General features: G+C 43.1%; 1 long non-coding RNA gene across 1 annotated transcript; it reads right to left on the bottom strand.

Moving 5' to 3' along the window:
* Window positions 1-2209: 2209 nt before the first annotated feature.
* LOC311099937 lies at window positions 2210-4215 on the bottom strand. Its single transcript, XR_014609771.1, has 2 exons — window positions 4084-4215; window positions 2210-2588 (listed from the first exon to the last, which is right to left on the bottom strand). It is a non-coding gene; the product is annotated as an uncharacterized lncRNA (long non-coding RNA).
* Window positions 4216-5948: the final 1733 nt, after the last annotated feature.

Here is a 5948-nt window from a genome sequence, read left to right as displayed (position 1 = left end):
TTTTCACAATTCCTGACATTTAATCCTGGTAAAAATTCCCTGTCTTAAGTCAGTTAGGATCACCACTTTATTTTAGGAATGTTAATGTCAGAATAATAGTAGAGAGAATTATTTATTTCAGCTTTTATTTATTTAATCACATTCCCAGTGGGTCAGAAGTTTACATACACTCAATTAGTGTTTGGTAGCATTGCCTTTAAATTGTTTAACTTGGGTCAAATGTTTTGGGTAGCCTTCCACAAGCTTCCCACAATAAGTTGGGTGAATTTTGGCCCATTCCTCCTGACAGAGCTGGTGTAACTGAGTCAGGTTTGTAGGCCTCCTAGCTCGCACACGCTTTTTCAGTTCTGCCCACAAATGTTCTATAGGATTGAGGTCAGGGCTTTGTGATGGCCACTCCAATACCTTGACTTTGTTGTCCTTAAGCCATTTTGCCACAACTTTGGAAGTATGCTTGGGGTCATTGTCCATTTGGAAGACCAATTTGCGACCAAGCTTTAACTTCCTGACTGATGTCTTGAGATGTTGCTTCAATATATCCACATATTTTGTGAAGTGCACCAGTCCCTCCTGCAGCAAAGCACCCCCACAGCATGATGCTGCCACCCCCGTGCTTCACGGTTGGGATGGTGTTCTTCGGCTTTCAAGCGTCCCCCTTTTTCTGCCAAACATAACGATGGTCATTATGGCCAAACAGTTCTATTTTTGTTTCATCAGACCAGAGGACATTCTCCATAAAGTACGATCTTTGTCCCCATGTGCAGTTGCAAACCGTAGTCTAGCTTTTTTAAGGCGGTTTTGGAGCAGTGGCTTCTTCCTTGCTGAGCGGCCTTTCAGGTTATGTCGATATAGGACTCGTTTTACTGTGGATATAGATACTTTTGTACCTGTTTCCTCTATCATCTTCACAAGGTCCTTTGCTGTTGTTCTGGGATTGATTTGCACTTTTCGGAGACAGAATGCGTCTCCTTCCTGAGCGGTATGACGGCTGCGTGGTCCCATGGTGTTTATACTTGCATACTATTGTTTGTACAGATGAACATGGTACCTTTAGGCGTTTGGAAATTGCTTCCAAGGATGAACCATACTTGTGGATGTCTACAATTTTTTGTCAATTAGCCTATCAGAAGCTTCTAAAGCCATGACATCATTTTATGGAATTTTCCAAGCTGTTTAAAGACACAGTCAACTTAGTGTATGTAAACTTCTGACCCACTGGAATTGTGATACAGTGAATTATAAGTGAAATAATCTGTCTGTAAACAATTGTTGGAAAAATTACGTATTATGTAAACTTCCGACTTCAACTGTATGTGCCCTCTGTTCCCCATTGTCCTTGTCGATTATTGTCCCATGTCCGTTGGTCTCATGAGTACCGTGTAATGTGCTCTTGTTATTATGGTCTCGTCCCGAGTATTGTTTAGAGGTTTACACCTCGCTCTTTTGTTTGGGAACCATCCCTGTGTTATATATATATATGTACGTGTTTGTTTTAGGCTTCGTCCCCGTCGTTTTGTATGATGTACCTTTTGTTAGGTGGAGTAATAAAAAAAACTAATACTTATTGCTGCGCCTGTCTTCTAATCATTATACAACGTGACAAGAACAATCTCTTTCTTGTGCTTTTTGAGGTGGAACGATATTTCTGTCCTTCATGCCGACCTACATAACAACAAACATTTCAGTCCAAATGCTAAAGAAAACAAAACGTCCTATAACGATGACAATTTGTTTGGCCCTGACCTTAAACAGACAAAAAGAGACATGGTGAATTTATCCCACATTCGTTCTTTACAGAAGCGGCCTTCAGTGTGCACAATGCACAGTTCCGTTTGACTCATTTGATTGTGAAATGTGGAATATTGTATAAAGAAGGCTTTGTTTAAAAACTAAGCAGTATGCTGGCAGTGTCAACTTTTCTTTCTCTGTTTATCTTCTATTCTGTTTTTCTTACTCTGTTGCTTTTCTATACAGCTGAGAGACGTGTGTTCTGATCTCAAGTGAATGCTGACGTCCTCTGTTTTAGTGGAATAATTGAGCAATCAAGTGTCTGTCAAAATTTAACCACAAAAGAAAAACCTGGCACTATTTCCAATGCGGCAACTGGCCTGATTGTCAGAGCACTGAAGTACTGGTATGAAAATCCAGATTTCTTTAGCCAGAGCTCCAAAACACAGTTTTCACAATTAATCACAATGTCATCACAATGTATTATCTTAAACTTTTAATCTAAATGCAGTGGAGACACCACATGGTACTTACACTCAAGTGTTTCTAAACGATTGAAGCTTGGTCACATCCTGTCCAGTACAGTATCTCTCCCTAACACACTGTAGACAGACAGAGTCTTTTCCGTGTCTCCTGGTGCTGTTTGCCCCTGCCGCAGCGCAGGCTGTGTCCTAGGGCAGTGATGCGTGTGGAACGATGCAGCCGTGCTAGCGTGATCCTGGGCGACACGGGCAACGGGGCGGGCTCCTCCCTGACTCAGAGCAGGTCCACACGGTGGGCTGTCACAGCTCATCATCATCACACACTCCTCCGATCAATACTACCCAGCCCCCTGACACTGCTGCCTGCCTGCCTACACACTTTCCACACCAGACAGAGACAGAGAGCAATAGAGAGAGAGAGAGAGAGAGAGAGAGAGAGAGAGAGAGAGAGAGAGAGAGAGAGAGAGAGAGAGAGAGAGAGAGAGAGAAGAGAGAGAGAGAGAGAGAGAGAGAGAGAGAGAGAGAGAGAGTGGAAGGGGTAGGAGAGAGAAAGAGAGAGAGAGAGAGGGGGGGGGTGAGTGAGAGAGAGAGCGAGAGAGAGAGAGAGGGGGGGGGTGAGTGAGAGAGAGAGAGAGAGAGAGAGAGAGAGAGAGAGAGAGAGAGAGAGAGAGAGAGAGAGAGAGAGAGAGAGAGAGAGAGAGAGAGAGCGAGAGAGAGAGAGAGAGAGAGAGAGAGAGTTGGAGAGAGAAAGGAGAATGAGAAAGAGAGGTTAGAGACAGAGAGAAAGAGAGAGAGAAAAGGAGAGAGAAAAAGAGAGAGTCAAATGGAGGTATAGGTGGAGGTACAGTCTATGGGAGGAAAAACAGAGAGCAGATGATGAGGGAAGAGAAAAAATAAAAGAGTAAATCCTTGGTATTATGCTTTTACTATTATTTTTTCCTCCAATTATAGTATTGTGGCTTCTATGACAAAAACACATGTATACACCAGCAATTACCACTCAGTTTAATTTCAGGGCTACTGTATGCAGTAATACGGCATGACTACATTCAGCATGAGTTGACATTTTCCTGGCCACTTACCTGAGATAAAATCTGCTGAAATTTAAACAGGTAATTTCAGCATAATGCTGACCAAGGCTTTTACATGATGTACATACTGTATAATTTAGCCAAGAGCATAGCAACATTTTCCTCACGGTATAACACTTTAAATTTCCCAAATTAAATGAAAAGCAATAAGAGTATGTATGAAAGATTTGGTGAATGACATCCGTAACAGGGTGGAACACGGTTCACCAATTTAATATCATAAAGTCTGTAGACTGAAATTTCTCACAGCAGCTATGCAAGAGAGAGCACAGTCCGACTTAATGGATGAGATTTTATTTATTTGAGGCTTATGACATGAACGTTCTGCATTTCTACATTTTCTATCTTAGTTTAGTAGTCACTTCACACCACATTAGTTTAGCAGTCACTTCACATAAGAGAATGATTTTCTAATCTCTAGCGAGTATGATGTAAATGTAGACTATACACTTCCAGCAACAATACTGGAGTCCTCTTAAGATGTCTAACTTGGATAATACGTGGTGTTTCCAAAGGATGGGTTGACATTTTGCTGAGCTGAGGAAACAGAATGAAAGTGAACAAATTTCACTGAAACCAACATCTGTTTTAAAAGAAAAAGAAAGTGTGCACCATGACTACAGTACAGTTTGACAAGCGGCAACTAATCACATGAACTTTTCTTGGCCTTCACTTGAGGTAGTTTTAGTTGAACATTGGTAGGAAATGTTCCATACCATAGCCCTCTCAGTTTTCCATAAAAAAGCAATTCCATTGTAAATAAACGGTATAAAATCCCTTACCAGGTAATACCAAACCTAGCTTATGTCACAGGTTCCAGATCCGAGACTCCACGAGACACATTCCCCACACCAGTGGTCTGGCCAAAGCAGAGTCTACACTGGCCTCTAAAAAACACCATGACTGTTGCAACAGCGACAGGCACCCTGCATTTGAGAGGCCCGTGCCAGCCCCCCTTGAAAAATCAATACTCCATAGCCCCTCTTGACAAACAGACGAGCGCGTCCCCAGGATGCATCCTGCCAAACCCCTGTCAGACAGACTGTATTTATGTGCTTCTCCTCTGTCTTGTGCCTGGTTAATAGGGCAAATGTCTCGGCCAATACAAGTAAAAGTATGGATCATAGTGCTGGTTTTACACCTCCCGTCTGTTAAATGCTTACGTGACAAACAGCCCTCTTATAGCTAGAGTTTATTGAAACCACAAAGCAATATAATACCACAGTGGATTTATAAATCTTGCCCCAAAGTAAATGGCCTACAGTGATTGACAGGCATTTGGCCATTCTGGGCTCACCATTTACCTAGAGTACAGTGCATATATACAGTGCATTCGGAAAGTATTCACACCCCTTGACTTTTTCCACATTTTGTTATGTTACAGCCTTATTCTAAAATTGATTAAATAACATTTGTCTGTCATAAATCTACACACAACACCCCATAATGACAAAGTGAAAGCAGGTTTAAAAAAAAAAACAGAAATACCTTATTTACATAAATATTCAGACCCTTTGCTATGAGACTCGAAATTGAGCTCAGGTACATCCTGTTTCCATTGATCATCCTTGAGATGTTTCTACAACTTCATTGGAGTCCACCTGTGGTAAATTCAATTGATTGGACATGATTTGGAAAGGCACACACCTGTCTATATAAGGTCCCACAGTTGATAGTGCATGTCAGAGCAAAAACCAAGCCATGAGGTCGAAGGAATTGTCCGTAGAGCTCCGAGACAGGATTGTGTCGAGGCACAGATCTGGGGAAGGGTAACAAAACATTTCTGCAGCATTGAAGGTCCCCAAGAACACAGTGGCCTCCATCATTCTTAAATGTAATAAGTTTGGAACCACCAAGACTCTTCCTAGAGCTGGCCGCGCTGCCAAACTGAACAATCGGGAGAGAAGGGCCTTGGTCAGGAAGGTGACCAAGAACCCGATGGTCACTCTGACAGAGCTCCAGAGTTCCTCTGTGGATATGGGAGAACCATCCAGAAGGACAACCATCTCTGCAGCACTCCACCAATCAGGCCTTTATGGTAGAGTGGCCATACAGAAGCCACTCCTCAGTAAAAGGCACCTCAAGGACTCTCAGACCATGAGAAACAAGATTCTCTGGTGTGAAAAAAACAAGATCGAACTCTTTTGCCTGAATGCCAAGCGTCACGTCTGGAGGAAACTTGGTACCATCCCTACGGTGAAGCATGTTGGTGGCAGCATCATGCTGTGGGGATGTTTTTCAGCGGCAGAGACTGGGAGACTAGTCAGGATCGAGGGAAAGATGAACGGAGCAAAGTACAGCGAGATCCTTGATGAAAACCTGCTCCAGAGCGCTCAGGACCTCAGACTGGAGCGAAGGTTCACCTTCCAACAGGACAACCACCCTAAGCACACAGCCAAGACAACGCAGGAGTGGCTTCGGGACAAGTCTCTGAATGTCCTTGAGTGGCCCAGCCAGAGCCTGGACTTGAACCCGATCTAACATCTCTGGAGATAGTTGAAAATAGCTGTGCAGCGACACTCCCCATCCAACCTGACAGAGCTTGAGAGGATCTGCAGAAAAGAATGGGAGAAACTCCCCAAATACAGGTGTGCCAAGCTTGTAGCGTCATACCCAAGAATAATTGAGGCTGTAATCGCTGCCAAAG

This window comes from Coregonus lavaretus (assembly GCF_964263955.1).
Source record: "Coregonus lavaretus genome assembly, chromosome: 24".
Lineage (NCBI taxonomy): Eukaryota > Metazoa > Chordata > Actinopteri > Salmoniformes > Salmonidae > Coregonus > Coregonus lavaretus.
The sequence above is the reverse complement of the archived record's forward strand: the minus strand, read 5'-3'. Positions and strand labels throughout refer to the sequence as shown.